At 38.9% G+C, this 20826-nt stretch overlaps 1 protein-coding gene and 1 pseudogene across 8 annotated transcripts in view; one reads left to right on the top strand and one right to left on the bottom strand.

Annotated features, from left to right (window-relative positions):
• Positions 1-20826, bottom strand: part of NTM (neurotrimin) — a 1227126-nt gene that overhangs the window by 614125 nt on the left and 592175 nt on the right. The gene's annotated exons all lie outside the window — the stretch shown is intronic.
• Positions 16746-17139, top strand: LOC119626405 (large ribosomal subunit protein eL37 pseudogene; annotated as a pseudogene).

Genomic DNA, 20826 nt, shown 5'->3' with positions numbered 1-20826 from the left:
TTCAATTGCTTTCTAAAAGAGGTATCAAGCAAAACAGTAGTATCTGCAGCCTGTGTTGACCATCTCCTTTTATGGATCATCGTTTCTTTGCTCTAAGGAAGCACCCCCTGAACCCCCAGCATGGTGGGCCTATATTTCCTCCCACAAAGAATCTTGAGGCAGCCTACAGCAAATATACACATAGTGAGCATTAACCTCAGTGTGAGAATGACACCTTGCAACAAAGGAAGTCCACCATCTGGGCACAGTCAGACCAAAGTAATTTCCAATCATCTCCAACTTGCTCCCTCGTGAGTTTCGCCTAAAGTTGAAGCTGTTGTTACTTTTCCACTTAGATCCCGGAGAGTACATTTCCCAGCGGAGATAATGCATGATGATTTGGCTGCTCAACCCCCATTACCACTGATGGAGCACAACAGGATGCTTAAAATAAGTGGGGTCCCGTTGGCCTTCATAAATGCCTCCACACTTAGCAAATATGTAGCACGTTTAGCTTGGAATCACAGGCACGAAACAGCTTGTTGTCAAGTTCCTACAACACCCAGAGGACCATCCAGAAAGTCGATATTTCTCTGACTTGGCCCTCCTGAAGCATTGCTCCCTCTACCACATTAAGCCTGCAAGGCTGTGGGGTCTCCTGCTTCTGTTACAAGCACCTCCTCATGCTTGCATATTTTATTCCAGCTCTCACAGCTGTGCATTTTTAGAAGCACTATCTTCACGCCTCTGTTTGAATGTTCTCTCTGACATTATGGAGCTAATAAAGACAAACAGTTGTCTCTCAAGGAGGATTTATGCACAATTTCTTGTATATTCAAGAGCAAAGAGTGGACTTCTGTTTCTGACTACGAGGGAGTAAAAGGGACCTGATTACCTTCCCACTGGAAACAACAACAAGATTAGGAACAACAAGAGAGACAAAACACTGGAAGCACTGGGTGCGGTGGCTTACGCCTGTAATCCCAACACTTCAGGAGGATGGGACAGGCAGATAGCTGGAGTCCAGGAGTTTGAAACCAGCCTGAGTGACATGGTAAAACCTCATCTCTACTAAAAGTACAAAAATTAGCCGGGTGTGGTGGCACCTGCCTGTAGTTCCAGCTACTCGGGAGGCTGAGCTGGGAAGATCACCTGAACCTGGAAAGTTGAGGCTGCTGTGAGCTATGGACAAAGGGATGCCCTATCTAAAAACAAAAACCCTAGAAGCAGTGGTTTTCAAGACACTGATATCAGGCAATGAAACATCATTACTCTTGAGAGATGGAAAACGAGATGAGCACAGCATTCATCCCAGCTGACTTCCTGGAGAGCATTTCCAGGCATGGTGCAGGGAGAGGTAATCAGGTGGAGGCCAGAGGACTCCCAGAATTGAGCAACTGAAAGCCCTGGAATATCAGGAACATTAGAGTGCTCGGAATAGAATACCAGGGGAGGAGAAACCTGCACAGAGAGCTGAGATCTGAAGAGGGTCCCCTTGAGCATCCAGCAGAGTACTGATCAGGGCATGTGTGCAATAAAACTTCCCAAAGGCCGAGCAAAGAACTTTCCCAGAGGATTGGAAGAAACAGTGCCCAGCACTCACACGGGGCCAGGGATACTGCCTGTTCCTACCAGACACAATGGAAAACTTGATGAACCCAATAATTCATGAGACACTGAGTTGGGTACTCATGAGTATCTTGTGTCATGATGGGGCCAGATAGTAAACATTGTTCTGATCTCACCAAATAGATATTAAGAGCAAGATCCAAAACAAATTGAATTTGTAGATAAAAGCCCTTCCACAAAGACACTTACAAGCTCAGCTGGCTTCATTGGTAAATGCTACCAAACAATGAAGGAAGAAATAATATCAACTATACATAAACTCTTTCAAGAAAATTGAGAGGAAAGAATAATTCCCAATTCTTTCTATAAGGTCAGCACTGCCTTAAAAACAAAACTGGAAAAAGACATTATGAAAAACTAAAACTACAGACCATTATTTCCCATAAATAGAGATGCAAAAATTCTAAAAATCGTAGTGTTAATAAATTGAATCCAAAAATCTATAAAAAGTATACATCAGGACCATGTAATCTATCCCAGGAATACAAGGCTAGTTTAACATTAAAAATAATCAATCAGTGTAATTCATCATATTAACAAACTAAAATAAGAAAAGCATATGATTATCTTAAAACAGACAAAAGCATTTGACAAACTGTAGTATCTGTTCCTGATTTTTATAAACCTCTCAGCAAATTAAGAGAACTTTCTCAAACTGATAAAGAGCAGGTATTAAAAACCTACAGCTATCAGCATATCTAAAGATAAAAGACTGAATGCTTTCTCTGTGAAATCAGGAACAAGACAAGAATGTCCATTCACATGACTTCTATTCAACATTGTACTGGAGAATCTAGTTAATACAAAAAGGCAAGAAGAAGAAATAAAAGGTATTCATGCTGGAAATGAAGAAGTAAAACTGTCATTTGTAGATTACTTGATTGTCATATAGAATATCTGATGAAATCTATAAAAACTACTAGAACTAACAAGTGTAGCATTGTTACAAGACAAGAAATTCTATGCAAAAATCAGTTGTATTTTTATATACTAGCAATGAACAATGTGAAATTGAAATGTTTAAAATGTCATTCAAAAAGGTCATAAAAAATTTAAATACTTAGAGGTAAATTTGACAAGGGATATCCAAGATCTGTACGTTGAAGACTACAAAATTGCAGTGAAAGAAATTAAAGAAAACCTACATAAATAGAGACATATACTGAGCTAATCAGTCATGAGACTCAATATTATTAAAATGTCATTTTCTCCATATTAATGTATAAATTCAACACAATTTCAATCCAAATACCAGGAAATTTTTTAGTAGAAATTGGCAAGCTAATTAAAAAATCTATATGGAAGTGCAAAAGATACAGAAAAGTCAAAACAATTTTGAAAAAGAAAAAGTTTGAGGCCTACCACTATCTGATTTGAAGACTTGGTTTAAAGCTATAGTAATCAAGTTGATTAAGGCGGCTCACACTTGTAGTCCCAGCACTTTGGGAGGATGAGACCGGAGGATTGCTTGAACCCAGGAGTTCAAGACCAGCCTGGGAAACATAAGAAAACCTTATCTCTAGAAAACAATTTTAAATTAGCTGTCTGTAGTGGTATGTGCCTGTAGTCCCAACTATTTAGGAGGCTGAGGCACGAGGATTGCTAAATCCCAGGAGATAAAGGCTGCAGTGAGCTATGATTGTGCCACTGCATTGCAGACTAGGTGACATAATGAGACTCTGTATCAAAAAACAACAGCAGCAACAACAGAAAAGCTGTAGTAATCAACAGTATAGTATTAGCATAAATACAGAAAAATAGGTCAGTGAAGCAAACCAGAGTCCAGAAATGGATCCATGCTGACAAAGACAACTGATTTTTGATAAAGATGATATAGCAAGTCAATGGAGAAAAGAAAAGCAATGAAAATATTTGAATAGGCACTTCACCAAAAAAGACACATGGTCAGAAAGTAAGCACACAAAGAGGCGCTGAACATTATTAGTCATCAGGGAAATGCAAATTAAAACCACAATGAGATAACACTATCAGAATTAGAATTGCTGTGATGAAAATTCCAAAGTTGGAAATGATATGGAGGAAATTAAACTCTCATATACTGCTGGTGGGAATGAAAAACGGTACAACCATTTTGAAAAACAGGGAATTTCTTAAAAGCTAAATATACACCCACTATATGATTCAGCTATTCCACTTCTAGATAGTAACTCAAAAGAAGTAAAACCATATGACCATAGGCTATGGTCTGAATATTTGTGTCCCTCCAAGATTCGTGTTGAAAGCAATTCTAACTCTCAAGGTGATGGTATTAGAAGGTGGGGTCTTTTGGGAGGTGATTAGGTCGTGAGGGCAGAGCTCTCATGAATGGGATTAGTGATCTTATAAAAAGGCCCAAGGGAAATTGTTTTTCCCCTTCCACCATGTAAAGACATAGCTAGAAAGTGCCATCCATGAACCAGAAAGTGGGTCCTCACCAGAACTGAATTGGCTAGTGTCTTGATCTTGGACTTCTCAGACTTTGGAACTGTGAGAACAACTTCTGTTGTTTACAAGCTGCTCTTGCAATGTTTTGTTACAGCAGCTTGAAAGGACTAAGACACCATGCAAAGACTGGTTTATGAATGCTCATTGGAGCTTTATTTTTACTAACCAAGGACTGGAAACAACCCAAATGTACATCAATCAGTGAATGCATAAACACAAGATTTATGCATACTGTGGAATACTTATCAGTGATAAAAAATGAACTACTAATACATGCAACAACATGGATAAATCTCTAAATGATTACACTGAGTGAAGGAAGCCAGAGAAAAGTGAGTACATCATGTGTGATTCCAAATATATGAAACTCTAGAAAATACAAATGAATTTATGGTGACAGAAAGGAGATTAGTGATTGCCTGAAATTGGGGGAGGGGATAGAAGGAGGAGGAAAGGAGGCTGACAGGAGGAACAGATTACAAAAAGAAATGAGGAAACTTTTGGAAGACAGAGGAAACTCTGTCTTAAGAAAAAAAAAAAAAACAAATCTGAAGCTGGTGGTCAGCAGCTTCTAGGTAAGATATCAGGAGTTGGGTGAGTGGGCTCAAGCATGTGCCCTATGAGGCAGAATGGCAGATTTTAACCGGTACATGACCTTCCTCTAGAAATACTCAACTAGTAAGGGAAGAACGTCTCAAGTGAGCATGTGCACAACTTCAGTAAACACTGCACATGTCGCCCCTCCCAGGTGCTGGCAGGACACTGCACATGTAGAATGCCAACATAACAAAGTCCAAGTCAAAGGTCAAACCGTGCACTAAAATCTCTCAGGTCACCCACTTGGCCCTCTTCTACGTGTACTTTACTTTCCTTCATTCCTGCTCTAAAACTTTTTAATAAACGTTCACTCCTGCTTTAAAACTTGCATCGGTCTCTCCTTCTGCCTTATGCCTCTCAGTCTAAGTCTTTCTTATGAGGAAGCAAAACTTAAGGTTGCTGCAGACCTGTACAGATTTGCCACTGCTAACAACACAGCATATTGAACCTGACTCTAAAATAAGAGGAGGTGACCTGAGTAAGACTTAGAAATACAGAGGGAAAACGATATGATTGCCTACCTGTAGCATAAACATATACTTTGTGGAGATAAACAGGAAAGGAAAACATACTGAAAGGAAGAGAGGAAAGGTTTTTCAGATACTAGTTCTCCAAATAAATAGAAAAGAATGAATTGGGCCCAGTGAAGTTAAGAAAATCACTTGGAACACAATTGTTCCTGGTGGCAAGAAGTGTTAATGAGGCATTTAACATCTGGACTTCATTTACTATCTGAGGGTAAGTTGAGACAGACTAGGCTGGACCATGTAGATAGGAAGAGGACAAAAAGGAAATGGTTGGAAACAGAACTTCATCACAGCTAAGGGACAACAAGACCTTTTTGTACCTCACCAGATTGTTATGTTTTCCTTCCCTTTCTTTTACTTGTATTATGGCATTGTGTAGTTTATATTTAGAACATGTACTCAACCATTTTTCTGTTTTGTTGCTCTAAAAATTTGCATTTCTTTATCACTACACACCCGGTGTATAGCATGACATCCTTGTTTTCCCTACAATGAGAGACTAAATTCCTAGCCTTATGTTGTTCCGTGGAGACACCTGGCAGCAGCAGAGGGTGAGACGCAATACTGGGGACATATACACCACCATGAGCAGGCCTGCAACCTCCACCCCTGACCAACCGGGCTCCCTCTCTGCTGCTAGTTTTCTGCTCTTTTCTTTTCTCTACTTCTTCCTTCCTCCTTTCCTTGCTGATTTTATTCCTTCCTTCCTTCTCTTTTTTCTTTCTTTATCCCTCCTTCCCCTGCTTTCTTCCTTCCTTCCTTTCTTCCTTGGTTTTCACTTGTCTTGGCTGGGCACCATGGCTCCCAGCAATTTGGGAGACTGAGGCGGGCAGATTGTTTGAACTCAGGAGTTTGAGACGTTCTGGGCAACATGGAAAACCCCCGTCTCTACAAAAAATACAAAAATTAGGCTGGTGTGGTGGCATGCATCTGTAGTCCCAGCTACTTGGGAGGCTGAGGTGGGAGGATCACTTGATCTGAGATCATGCCAATGCACTCCAGCCTGAGTGACAGAGTGAGATCCTGTCTTAAAAAAAAAAAAAAATCACTTGCCTCTATGAGTTAAATGTATCTACTGCAGGAAATTTGGAAAATGCAAATAAGTAGGAAAAGAAGGGGAAGAAAACCTAAGCGATCTATTATCCCACTGGTTATGGGTAACTGCTCACATTTCATTTTATTGATACATATGTGTATACATATGATGATTTCTATTTATCTCTAGTGTATTTATACACATACACACTTATTTAGATCTATAAATATACACACAGAAGTGTGTGAGAAGGTAGTTCTGACAGCTAACAGCAGCACTCCTCCTCTTAAGAACTGTTTGTCTTTATTTGGAGGATGTTTTGAGGGTATAAGCATTGGAAAGAGAAAAGACAACAAAGATTATGTGCAACTAAATTGTTCTTCCAAAGACATTGGAAACATTCCTTCTATTTTTGAGAGAATAAGGAGAGAGAAGGCGAAAAAAAGAGGTCTTGGAGAGAAGGGAACCAGCGCAGTAGCCAGAAATACTCCTTGGTGGGGACAGGGGCAGGGAAAAGGCATTTCTACAAGGAGGAATGTCCATCCATCATGTTTTAGTTGTTTGCAGGGTGGCATGAGGTGTGATCCTTCTAGGTAACCCACAAATGCCTCTATGAAAACATTTCGTACTGAGCACAGCCTTGGATTTGTGGAGGGTTTGGAGTAGTGAATCAGTACGACTCTGAAGGCTTGCAAACCACAGACTCTGTGTCCCAGCCGAAGAGTTTCTGATTCACTGAGTCTTGGGTGGAACCAGAGAGTTTGCATTTTTACAACTTCTCAGTTGCTGTTAATGGTGCTGGTTTGGGTATCACATTTTGAAAACCACTCCATTAGTGAATTAAAGGCAAGGGACTGACTCTCATGTTTGAGTAGATATCACGACAGAAATAAAATAACTACCAGAATCAAAACCAATAATAAGATTACAGTACAGACCTGGAGAAAAACTAGATCCAGGGAAGACTCTGGGAGAGCAACCCTTTCCTCCCCACCCCTACTCTCTTCAGCCATGGGGAGCATGGACAGCTTGCTGAGGCTTTTGTTGGTGGGGACGGTGGCATCACCTTAAATATTCTTGGTGTTATGCACTGCATACAAGATATCACCGGTATTTTTCCATGTCATTAAGTAGTTTTGAAAAATAGGTAAGAGAAATTGTAGAATATTTGTATGCTGACAAAAGTAATCTAGGGAAAGCAGAAGATAGAGAATATAGAAAGAGTTGAGAGTTGTCCTGAGTTGGTGAAAGAATTTGGTATCTGATAGCAGTGAATGGGTTTGTTTAGCCGTTCTATCTCTCATGGCTTTCTGCTCCACCCCCTCTTTGACTCCATCAATGCACTCACATTGTTCTTGTCAAGGTCAAAATGGCCTCGGAATTGCTAATCCAGTGTGCAGTTCTCAGTAATCACACAGCAGCATTCTGCACTGCTACGCATTTCCTTGTTACAGTACAGTCTCTTCCTTTAGCCTCCAAGATACCACACTCTCCTGTTTTGTCTTATTTTTTCCTTCCATCACGAGGACTCTTTCCTCTCGTCCACTTTGCAGATTTCTCTTCTTCCCTCCTTCCCGTCAGTGCTGGAGTGCCTAAGGCTCACACCTTGGGCGAACTCTCTTTTGTATCTATATTCCCACCATTTTAGGATCTTACTCAAGGTTTATGGCTTTAAACACCATTTATATACTGATAACTCTCAAGTGGGTCAGTCCTGTGCAAGACACCTGCCCTAAGCTGTAACTGTCTAGTCAACAAAGCTAGCAGACATCTTGAAGTTAACATGTCCAAAAATAACTGCTGGTCTTCCCTAACCAAGGTTATCCTCATCTCTGTTATCCAACTCCATCCTTCCAAGTGCCAAGGCCAAAAACTTTTAGGTTAACTTTGACTCCTACCTTATTTTTACATCTGACAACCAATCCATTAGGAAATCTTGTTGCCTTTACATTCAAACTAATCCTGTCTTGTCTCCTCTACTGCTTCCACCACCATTTATTTCTTGCATTATTGCAAAATAGACTCCCAACAAGCCTCCCTGTTTCCACTCTTGCCCTCTAGAGCCGACAAACACCGGTGCAACCACAGGGATCTGGTTAAAACGTGAGTCATCTCGTGTCATTCCTCTGCTCAGAAGCTGCCAATAGATTTCCATTTACCTAGAGTAAAAGCAGAAGTTTCTAGAATGGCCTCCACAACCCCACACTTAGGTAGTTACTTCTCTTTCCCTCCTCCCCACCTTACTCTTATTATCCTGTCCTTCCCTGCTGCTCATTCTGCACCAGCCACATTGACCTCCTTCCTGTTCTTGAACACACCAGCAATGCTCATATCCACAAAGAGAACTTTGCACCTTTTCCCCCCCATATAGAATGTTTTCTTCTCTCCCTATAAAACTTGCTCCACTGTTCCTTTCAAGCATTTGTTCAAAGGACACCTTCCAAGTGAGGACAGTTACAATTCCCTTTAAAATTGCAACCCCACCTCCTCATTCCCTGCTATGCCCCATCACCTACCCAGACATAGTTTTCTTCTTAGCATTTATCATCTTTCAACATTTGCTAAAATATGGGGTTTACATTATGCTTCTTACCCATTTTCTCCCCGCAAAAAATGTAAGCTTCTGAAGATCAAAGACTTTTGTTGTTTGGTTCATTGGTATTTCAGGGTTTATGCCCATAAAAAGATATGGAAGGCCCTCAATATATTTTTCATGAATAAATGAGATGTGTAAATTTCAGTTATTTCATGATTTGTGTTATATTGACTGTGTGTGGTTATTCTATTGGGTATTTAGTTTGCTTCCACTATTTTTCTATTTCTTAAAATACTACAATAAACAGTCTTTTACAAAAATATTTTTCTCAGTTATTTTTTCATCACCCTAGGAGATAATCCTATTAATGGAAACACAGGTATATTTTAATATATTTGTTTCATGCAGCCAAACTGCTTTTTGTTTTACATCTCTAATGTTAATGTTTAGGAATACTTACTGCCAAAATGAAGTCAATATTTTTCTAACTTTTACCAATTCATGACACAAACACAGGTCCATTTAAATTTTATATTAATTTAAATTATTTGATAAAAAGTGATTAGAAGTTGATGTTTCTCAAACATTCATAAATTTTAACTAGCTTTTCATATTTTCAGTTTATTTTACTATTGAAGAATTCATGTTTTTCTTATTTATTTAGGAAGTTCTTTACATATTAAGGGTATTAATGGTTTGTTATATTGCTGAAAATATTTACCCACATTGATTGTTTTCTTAATTAATTTATTTTTCAGATAGTTTATTGTTAGTTCTCACTAATTTTTGTATGTTGATTTTGTGGCCCATAATGTCAGTGAATTCAAATATTAGTCTTACCAGTTTTTTTGGTAGAGTCAGTCTTTAGAGTTTCCTCTGTATAAGATCCCTTCAATACTAAGAGAGGCAATTTTACTTCTTTTTTAATTTGGATGCTTTTTATTTATTTTTCTTGCCTAATTGCTCTGTCTAAAATTTTCAATACTACATTGAGTAGAAGTGGTGGCAGTGGGCATCCTGTCTTCTTCTTGATCCTAGAGGAAAAGTTTTCAGCTTTTCATCATTCAGTATGATGTTAGCTGTGGACTTGTCACCTAGGACCTTTGTTATGTTTTTTCTAATGAAAAGATATTGAATTTTGTCAAAAGCACCTGCTCAGACCTGTTAGAATGACTTATTAAAAAATAAAAGATAAACAGTGCTGGAAAGAATGCGTAGAAAAGAGAACACTTGAACACTGTCAGTGGGAATGTTTATTAGTATAATCATTATAAAAAATAATACTGAGGTCCCTTTCAAAACTAAAAACAAAATTACAATATAATCCAGTAATTCCACTTCTGGGAATATATCCACAGGAATTGACATTAGTATATTGAAGAGATACCTGCAATCTCATGTTCTTTGCAGAATTATTCATAGTAATCAAGATACGGAAGCAACTAAGTGCCCATCAATGGATGAATGAATAAAGAAAATGTGACATATACACACAATGAAATACTATTCAGCCTTTACAAAGGGGAAATTCTTCATTTGTAACAATATGAATGAACCTGAAGGATATTATGCTAAGTTAAATAAGCCAGGCACAGAAAGATAAATACCATATGACCTTACTGCATGTGGAATCTTAAAAAGTTGAACTTGTATAGAGTAGAATAGTAGTTTTGAGGGACTCAGGGGTGGGGTGGGTGGGGTAAGGGAAGATGGCCAAAGTATTCAAAGTTTTAGTTCAACAGGAAGAATACTTCACTTAGACAGAAGGACTATGTTTTAGTGATCTATTACATAGCATGGTGACTATAGTTAATAATAATATATTGTATATTTCAAAGCTATTAAAAAGTAAAATTTAAAAGTTATAATCACAAAGAAATGATAAGTAGTGAGGTTAAAATATGTTAATTAGCTTGATTCAATCATCTTACAATGTGTACATACATCACAACATCACATTGTACCTCACAAATGTATACAATTATTATGTCTGTTAAAAATAAAGTAAAATAAAAAAGATTTCTCTTGCTGCATGTTATGTGTTTTGGTATGTTGTGTTTTCATGTTTGTTCATTTTAAGATTTTAAAAAAATTCCCCTTTTATTTCTTCCTTTACACATTAATTGTTCAGCAATGAGTTATTTAATTTCTACATATTTGTAAATTTTCCAATTTTCCTCCTGTTATTGATTTCTAGTTTCATACCGTTATGGTTATAAAAGATACTTGATAAAATTTAAATCTTAAGTTGTTTAAGACTTGATTGAAGACCTAGTATATGATTGATCCTGGATAATATTATATGTGCACTTGAAAATAATATGTATTTTGCTGCTGTTGGATGGAATGTTCCTTATGTTTTTAGGTTAGGATCCCTTTAATCTATTATGTTGCTCAAATCCATTGTTTTCTTATTGATTTTTCTGTCTGAGTGATCTATACATTATTATAAATGAGGTATTTGAGTCCCTTACTATTATGGCATTGCTGTCTATTTCTCCCTTTTGTTTTGTTAATGTTTATGTATCTAGGTGCTTCAATACTGGGCACATCCATATTTAAAATTGTTATATCCTCTTCATGAATTCATACCTTTATCATTATATAATGGCCTTTTTTTGCCTTTTCTGACAATTTTTGATTTAAAGTCTATTTTTTCCAGTATAAGTATAGCCATTCCTATTCTCGTTTGGCTACCATTTGCATGGATTATCTTCTTCTATTCCTTCACTCTCTGCCTATATCTGTCCTTAAAGCTAATATGAGTCTCTTAAAGGCAGCATGCAGTTGGATCTTCTTTTATAATTCATTCAGTCTTATATGTCTTTTGATTAGAGATTTTAATCCATTTACATTTAAAGTAATTATTGATAGATAAGGACCTGTTCTGGCTATTTTGTTAATTGTTTTCTGACAGCATTGTTTTCCTTTCTTCCTCTCTTTCTGTCTTCCTCTGTGATTTGATTTTTTGTAGTAATAGTATGCTTTAATTACTTTCTCTTTTGTGTATCTCACACAGGTATTTTCCTTGTGGTTATCATGAGGCTTCTATAAAATATCTTGCAGTTATAAATCTATTTTAATCTGAAAACAACCTAACTTAAACTGCATACATAAATTCTACACTTTAACTTTTCTTCTTCCCACATTATACGTTATTGATGTGACAAATTATGCCTTTTTTATATTGTGTATTTATTGACAAATTATTGTAGCTATGGTTATTTTTTAATGATTTTATCTTTTAACTTCTATAGCAGAGTTAGAGGTAATTTATACACCATCATTACAGTATTGTAGCATTCTGAATCTTACCTTTATAATGAGTTTTATTTGTTCATATTGTTGGTGTCCTTTCATTTCAACTTAAATAACTCATTTGAGCATTTCTTGAAAGCCAAATCTGGTGGTGTTGAGTGCCCTCAGCTTTCATTTGCCTGTGTGAGTCTTTAGTCTTTTACATTTGCATAGGACAGCTTTGCTGAGTAAATTATTCTTGCTTAACAGTTTTTATTTTTCTTTTTAGTGCTTTGAATATATCATCCCCTCTCTCCTTACCTGCAAGATTTCTGCTGAGAAATCTGCTGATAGTCTTATGGGGAATTTTCTCTTGAATACAAGTAACTTTTCTCTTGCTGCTTCCAAAATTTTCTAGGTTTTTGACTTTTTCAAATTTAACTATAATGTGCCTCATGACAATCTCTTTTGGTTTAATCTATTTGGGGTTGTTTTGGAATCATGGATTTGGATGTTCATTTCCTTCTCCAGATGTTGGAAGTTTTTGTCATTACATCTTTAAATGACCTTTCTGCCCCATTCTCTTTCTCTGATCCCTCTTAAACTCCTATAATGTGTGTATTGCTTCCTTGATTGTGTCCTGTAAGTCCTAGAGGCTTTTGCCACTGTTTTTCAATCTTTTTTCTCTTTATTCTTCTGACTGGGTAATTTCAAATGACCTGTCTTTGAGCTCACCGATTCTCTTTTCTTCTTTATCAAATATGTTGTTGAAGTTCTCTATGGAACTTTTCAGTTCAGTCATTGTGTTCTTCATCTCCAGATTTGTTTTTTAAAATGATTTCTTTTTGTTGAACTTCTTATTTTGTTCATGTGTTATTTTCCTGATTTTTAGTTATCTTTTTGTGTTCTTTGTAGCTTACTGCACTTCTTCAAGATGATTATTTTAAAAGCTTTGTCAGGAAGTTTGTAGTTCTCCATTTCTCTGTGGTCAGTTACTAGTGCTTCATTTTGTTTCTTTGGTCATGTCATGTTTTCCTGATTATTTGTGATCCTTGCGGCTTTGCACTGGTGTCTGCATTTTAAAAAGTAGGCATCTTTTCCAGTTTTCACATATTGCCTTGTTATGTAAAGTCCTTCACCAATCAGCTTCTACAGAGATTTTGGGTGGGGCCATCTAATGAGGTCCATAGTGAAGCTTGCTATTGAAGTCCTCATGCTGGAGGGGCCTGTATCTAGGTCAGTGGATGAATGAGCCTAGAACTTGGGTCCACAGGAGTCAGTCCAGTGCCTGGGTCTGTGAGGGCAAGACTAGAGCCTTAGTCCCCATGGATGAACCTGGGGCTTGGGTCCACATGTGTGACTCCATTCTGAATCCACAAGAGCTGACCTGGCACTGGGGTCCCCTGGTATGGGCCTGGAGACTGGGTCTATGGAGATGAACCTAGAGCCAGGTTATGTGGGAACCAGCCCGGTGCTTGAGTATCTTATGCTTTGAGTCCTCAGGGGTCCTAAGTCAATATAGACCGGCTTGGAACCAGGGATTGTAAGGGCTGGCCTAGAACCTGGAACCACATGAGCCAACCTGGAGTCTGGAGTCACTAGAGCTGGTTGGGTGCTGAAGTGGGTCTAAAGCCCAGTTCTGTGGATGCAACCCTAGAGGCTGGAGTTGTGGGGGCTGGCTTGATATGGAAGCGGGTCTGGAGCCTGGGGCCATTGAGGCAGGCCTGGAGACTGGGGCTATAGGCCTGGCCTGGAATTGGGGTTCACTGGAGCTGATCTCTCTGTTGTTGGGTCTGCAGCAAAGTAGGCTACTCACTTTGCTCTCTTCCCCTCATGCAAGGCTATCTTTCTCCACACTAGGCTGAGTGGCCTTTGAGGGGTGGTGACATGAGTAATGTGGGCCTGGAATTGGGGTTCACTGGAGCTGACCTGTTGTGGGGTCTGCAGCAAAGTAGGCTATTCACTTCTCTCTCTTCCCCTCATGCAAGCCTATCTTTCTTCACACGAGGCTGAGTGGCCTTTGGGGGGTGGTGACATGAGTAACGTGAAACTCCTTCTTACTCTCTTCAACGCAGCTTTCTTATTTCCCTGCTCCACCAAGGTGCTGTGGCCTCTCATCTGGATTCTTTGACTCCTGTGAAAGTATTTTTGTGTGTGCATTATCCCAAGCAGTGTTTCTGTGAGGAGACAAGAGCTGGGATCTCCTGTTCTGCCATCTGGCTGACATACTGTTTTTAAATTTTATGATGTTTGACATTCAGAGGGATTTGATCTTAATGCAGCCAAATTCATCAGTCTTTCATCCATTATTTATGTCATTGCTTTAGGCATACACAGACTTTCTCCTTCCAAAATCCTGATGTATATTTATTTGTATTTACTTCTACATTTTTAAAAACATTTAATTGAAAAACAATCATTGTATATATTTATGGGATGCAAAGTGGTATTATGATACATGTATACATTCAGTGATCAAATCAAAGTAATTAACATACCAATCACCTAAAATGTTTATCATCTCTTTGTGAAGAGAGTATTTTACATACTCTCTTTGGCTATTTTGAAATGTACAACACATTATTATGAAGTATACTCAGCTTTGTTGTGAAATAGAACACCAGAACTTATTCCTCCTATCTAACTCAATACTTCTAATGTTAATGACTTTGCTTTTTTACTTTCTTCTCTACAATCCAAGAGTTGGGATCTATATAGATTTTTCACTAATAGTTAATCAGTGATTCCTACAACAATTTTGACTATCCCCTTCTTCCCTAACTGATTTCCCAAATTGTCATATTCATACACAAAATTCTTATATTGTATGAGTGTTTCAGGGCAATCTATTTTGTTATACACATCAATCTATCAACTCTTACGCCTAAAACTCACCATTTATATTATTGCCGGTTTGTGGAATGTTTCAAAATAGCCAGGGCTATTCCTCCTATCCTGTATAATTTTTCTATTTTACAGTTTTCTTGTCTGTAGCTAAAAATCAGCATTATTCTCCCAGAAAGCCATTCCAACAAAACCAAACAAAATTATCGGTATTTTGTTAGGAATTGCCTTAAAACAATAGTCACTTGGGAAAAAATGGTATCTTGATAGTGTTTAATATTTCTATTAGAGAGATGGTTTATTTCTTCCTCCTATTTGTCTGTTGCTGCTGCTCTCTGTTTTGTCCCATGATGCACCTCTCCACGCTCTGGGCACTCTTCCCGCACTCAGAAGTTGAGAGTGGAGAGTGAGTTCTAAACCCAGTGCCACCACCTGCTCATTGTGTGACTTTGGACAAGATGCTGGATCTCTCCAAATCTGTATGTTATCTGTAAGATGGAGTTATTACAGTAGCTACTATTGTGATGATGAGATCATTTTAAAGATGAAACGGGAATTTATGCTAAAAGCAATTTATGTGGAATTAAAGTAGCACTCACTATATGTTGACTTTTAAGAATCGACACTTCATCACTACCATATTTTTTTCTTTTTAAAGAGAAGGAGTAAAGCTCATTGGAAAAGCAGACCCTGATAGATCAGGAGTTCCAAGTATGGGCTGATCCCTGGTGAAGGTGGGATAGAAGATGTGGTGTCAGGAACTCTGCTTTGTAAGGTAATCTCCTAATGTCCAAGTTGAGAAGAGAGGAAAGAAGACAAAGCCATGTCTGAGGGTGGTTTGCGTTCTTTGTGAGCATCTGAGAGAAGGCAGCAGGACACTATGGGAAAGGGAGCCACGTCTTTCCCACCAAGGACAGGTGCCATGGTTGTGTGACACACACAGTTGCATAGGGCCTCAAGCTCAGAAGGGCCCCACATTTGGTTTAATGCTCTGCAATTGCCATCATGAAATACTCGATACTTTTAAAACCAGGGTCCTGCATTTTCATTTTGCACTGGGGTCCATCCGTGATGCATCTACCCCTCCACCCCCTATTTCCACCCCTCCCTTGGCTTTCCTGGCCTTCCATCTGATGGAGTAGAGACAGCCTTGCATTTGTCTAGGACCTCACACCCTAAGGCCCCATGGACACACCATTAAATGAAGAACAAGGCCCGCAGCATTGAGAAGCCCACTACTTGCTAGAATGAGGATGGTGAGGTTGAGGAATATACTTTTCCAGAAATACGAGTATTGGACATTGGTGAAGAATAAACACATAGGCCATGATTTATAAAGCTAGAGAGCTAGGCATGGCAGAGGCAGAATCCCTGCCCATGCCTCTGGATCCTGTAGTTCCTAGCAAAACTGACAAATGCGTTGAGTGGCTCCTTTCCTTTGTCCCATCCACCACGCCCAGTTGCTTCTAGGGCAGTTAATTATTTCCCTCTTAGTAGTAGATGAGGGAATTCAAGAGCAGTGATCGGAAGAGAAAAGGCATAACATACACTGTTCTCATATGCCTGGCATGGTTCTAAGCAATTTACATATGGTTTTTCATTTATTCCTGGCAATGCCCTGTGGTAGGTGGTATTATCTTTATTTTACAGATAAAGAAACCAGGCTCAGTGGATTCACCAACTTGCCCAAGTCATGCATATAGTAGGTGGTAAAAAGCTGACATAATCCCAGGTCTGTATGTCACCAATTGCTTTGTTCTTTAGCAAAACACTTGTTGCTTTTTGTTCTTTTAGTATATTATACTGTCCACCAACTGAAAACTGAGAAAGACAAAGAAATATTTTATTACTTTGTCCCAAGCACTGTCCTAAACATATTACATGGTTTAACTCGTTTAATTATCGCAAGAGCTCTCTGGTCTTGGCTGCAGAAGCGAGATGACTAAGGGAACGTCATCGTTTGGAAGGCGTCGCAATAAGATGCACACATTGTGCTGCCGCTGTGGCTCTAAGGCCTACCACCTTCAGAAGTCGACCTGTGGCAAATGTGGCTACCCTGCCAAGCGCAAGAGAAAGTATAACTGGAGTGCCAAGGCTAAAAGACGAAATACCACCCGAACTGGTCGAATGAGGCACCTAAAAATTGTATACCGCAGATTCAGGCATGGATTCTGTGAAGGAACAACACCTAAACCCAAGAGGGCAGCTGTTGCAGCATCTAGTTCATCTTAAGAATGTCAACGATTAGTCATGCAATAAATGTTCTGGTTTTAAAAAATAAAAATAAATAAATAAATAAATAAATAAAATTTTTCACAAGAAAACTAGGGTTCAGAAACTTTAAGAAACTGCTGTAAGGACTCAGCTATTTAATGGCAGAACAGGATTCATAGCTAAGCCGTCTGACTCCAGAGACAAAACCTGTAGCCACTATATGATGCTACTTCTCCTAAGAAAAGTTGAAGGGAAAAGTTTTGGTGGTAAATTATTGGTTGCATATGGAAAAGGTCAAGAACAATTTCTAGGTTTCATGTTTGAGCACCTGGTTAAAAGATGGCATCAATAAAACGTGAAGTACAGAAGGTTGAGTTGCAGGTTTCAGGGGAATGAGGGTTACATCAGTTCTGCACACACTGAGTATGAGGTGCCTGGAAGGGATCCAACAGGATGCTATACAATACTAGCACGTTCCTGAAAGTGTTGCTGTAAGGATTAAATGAATTAATATATGTGAAGTGCAGAGACCCGTGCTTGGCACACAGTAAGCACAGTGTAATTCTTTGCCATTATTGTAACCCAATAAACAACTAGGTCATCAAGAAGCTAGAAGATCATAATGACCCAGTAAGCAACTGGGTCAAGTGGAGCTAAGAAGACAGATTTTGGCGAGAGATATAGAATAAACAGTTGTGAACTTATAGGTAACTAAAACTGTGGGAGAAGGGGGATCTCTTAAAGAGAAAGTGTGGAATGAAGAGAAAAGAGTGTTAGGATGCAAACATTATGACAGGCATACAATTGCTTTCAAGGTATTGAATAAAGGCAGGTAATTAGAAAGTTTCTGAAGTTTCAACAAAAGGAAGGATTTTCCTTACATTTAGAATAAGGCATTGAGTCTCTGTCCAAGAAAGACAATTCTTTGGTAACCAATATAAGCAGAAATAGCAAATGAAGTAAAATTAGACAACTCCTAAAGGGGCCCAAAATGCTCTGCTTATTACCTGAACTTGAACATGAGTTTGTGCCCAACATCACTATACATGGATAATTTCCCAGCTTCACAATTAGCTTCCAGCTAAATGTGCTATCCTGGCTTCTACATGGTCAAGAGATCTGGTCTTGAGGAGCAGTGGTCTAGTTCAAGATACTGAATACACACACACCCACACACACACTCACACACCCCTGCTGCTTTGGCTAGTGATATGGTTTGTCTGTGTCCCCACCCAAATCTCATTTTGAATTGTAGTTCCCATAATCTCCACGTGTAGTGGGAGGGACCTGGTGGGAGGTAATTTAATCATGAGGGCGGTTACCCTCATGCTGTTCTCATGAGATCTGATGGTTTTATAAGGGACTTTTCCCCCTTTTGCTTGGCACTTCTCTTTCCTGCCATCATGTGAATAACAGTATGTTTGCTTCCCCTTCCTCCACGATTGTAAGTTTCCTGAGGCTTCCCCAGCCCTGCTGAACTGTGAGTCAATTAGACCTCTTTCCTTTATAAGTTACCCAGTCTCAGGTTTGTCTTTATTAGCAGCATGAGAATGAACCAATATAGCTAGTGATCCTGGAGGAGTTCTCCTGATTTCTCGGGCTCTATATGAATGTCCTGCAGAAAGCCTTTTGTGCCATTCATCTGTATTTGATGTTTCTCCTTTGCAACCCACTCCTGCCTCTAACATAGCACTTACTCACTGAATTTAATCTTTCTACTTTTTGTCTTCTCTGTTAGATTATAAGCTTATATCTGAGATAGTTTTCCTTATAGTCCTAGGACCTGGCACAGTGCCTGATTATTGTAGGTGGACAAAAACTCAATTTTTAACTTATTCCTGGAAAGTACATTTCTAATTTCAACACCTTCTGTATAGTTCAGCCCCACTTCTCTTCCTAGACTGAGCTCAGAGAATCTGTGCGGATTCAGTGCTCTAGATCCCTCCTTGTTCAATGTGGGAGTTTAATTACTTTTTTAGTTAACATTGTTAAGGTATAATTTACAAGCATTAAGATGAACATACATTAAGTGAATAAGTCAATGAATTTTGACAATCATATATTCCTGTATAGTTGCCACCATAATCAAGACACAATGAATTAATTCCATCACCCCTTATGTTTCCCTAGTTAATTCTCCATCCATGGCTCCAAAGACCACACTTCCCAATATCAAGGTAAGTTAGAAAGATTAGTAGCAAGAGAGAGATTTGAAAAAAGCAGTCAAGGTACGCTTTATGGAAAGGACACCATAGACTTTCTCTCAGATATCCCTCAGCAAATCATATCTGGGCTACAATGTAAGAAATCAGTAGAACTTCACGAAAAGAATACACCAAACGGGGAAGCCTGACACTGGGCTGAGAGCAAGGACAGAGGGTGCTGGTTCTGACTTTGATGTGAACTCACCATGTAAACCTTGGAAAATCCTTTTCCTTTGTGAACTTCTTATCCTTCTCCTCCTTGGCTTTCTCCTCTTCCTCTTATAAAATTATTAGCTAAATCTTTAGGACTTTTCTTTCCAATGGGAAATGTCTGGTTTTTAAAGGAAATCACAATTCCCTCATCTGTAAAATGGGAATAATTACAGCATCTGCCTCATTGTGTTGTTATGCGGGTTAAATGAGGCATTCATGGAAAGTGGTTAGAGCAGAGCATGCATGTAACACAAAGTCTCAATCAATGTTAGCCATGATGGTGATGTCACTAGTGATGATTATGATTGTAAGAGAACAAGGGAATTATCCAAAGACCCAGGACACAAAGGAGTCATGAAATAGAGTGGTGAGTGTGTGAGCAGTGGGCTTGGGTGGGGTGTACACCTTCTGTTCCTGTGCCCCAGGTGGCCAGGGTGTACCAGGAACCTGAGGCAAGGAACTGAATGACACTTTCACTCTGGAAGGCTGTGGAACATTCCCTAAAGTTGGAACCTTAGACAATGTCTAAAAGTTGAATTAGAAAAAAGATTCCAATATTAACATGGGGACAATAAGAAATGTGTCTGTCTTGACCTGAGCTCTGGATGAAGCAGCTGTGTCTCTCCAGGGAATGTGTAATTACAGGTCTGTGCTGCAGGTGAATTTGGGATTCAGATATATACTTCCTATGTGGATTCACTCCTGGGGCCCCTGACAGAGGCAGACATAGAACTATTTTGGGAGGATTGTAAGTTTCCTGAGGCTTCCCCAGCCCTGCTGAACTGTGAATCAATTAAACCTCTGGCTCTTTCCCAGGCAACACAGGAGTTCTAGTTCTCATGTTTTCCTCCTGAAGTTGTTCTCAAAATCTGAATTACCAAGCTCAGGAGAAGACAACTGAGCAAGAGCAAGAATCACAAACCACAACTTCTTAGGCTCCTGTGAATGGCAAGTAATCAAATAACGCACCAGGGACTATGCAAGAATTCATGTGGAAATACGTAAGAGTCAAATACATAAATTAAAGGACATTAAAAAGTACATTCCTAGTATACAGAGTTTTGAAAATAAAAAATCAAGTCAGGAAAATTTAAAAATCTCAAGGAATGGTTAAACATTGTCAGAAAAGATAAAATTACTGAATTGGAAGATAAATCCTGGAAAGTCACCCAGAAATACAGAAATGGGGACTATGGAAGAGCAGTTAAGAGTGAGAAGACCCAACACATGCCTAACAGGAGCTCCAGAAAGAGGGCTGACAAATGATACTTGAGATAATGGAGGGCCAACAATTTTCCAAGGTTACTAAAGGTCCTGGGCATGGAAAACAATCAGCCAAATGTAAAACAATCAGACGGTACTCTG

This window comes from Chlorocebus sabaeus, chromosome 1 (assembly GCF_047675955.1).
Source record: "Chlorocebus sabaeus isolate Y175 chromosome 1, mChlSab1.0.hap1, whole genome shotgun sequence".
Taxonomy (NCBI): Eukaryota; Metazoa; Chordata; class Mammalia; order Primates; family Cercopithecidae; genus Chlorocebus; species Chlorocebus sabaeus.
The sequence above is the reverse complement of the archived record's forward strand: the minus strand, read 5'-3'. Positions and strand labels throughout refer to the sequence as shown.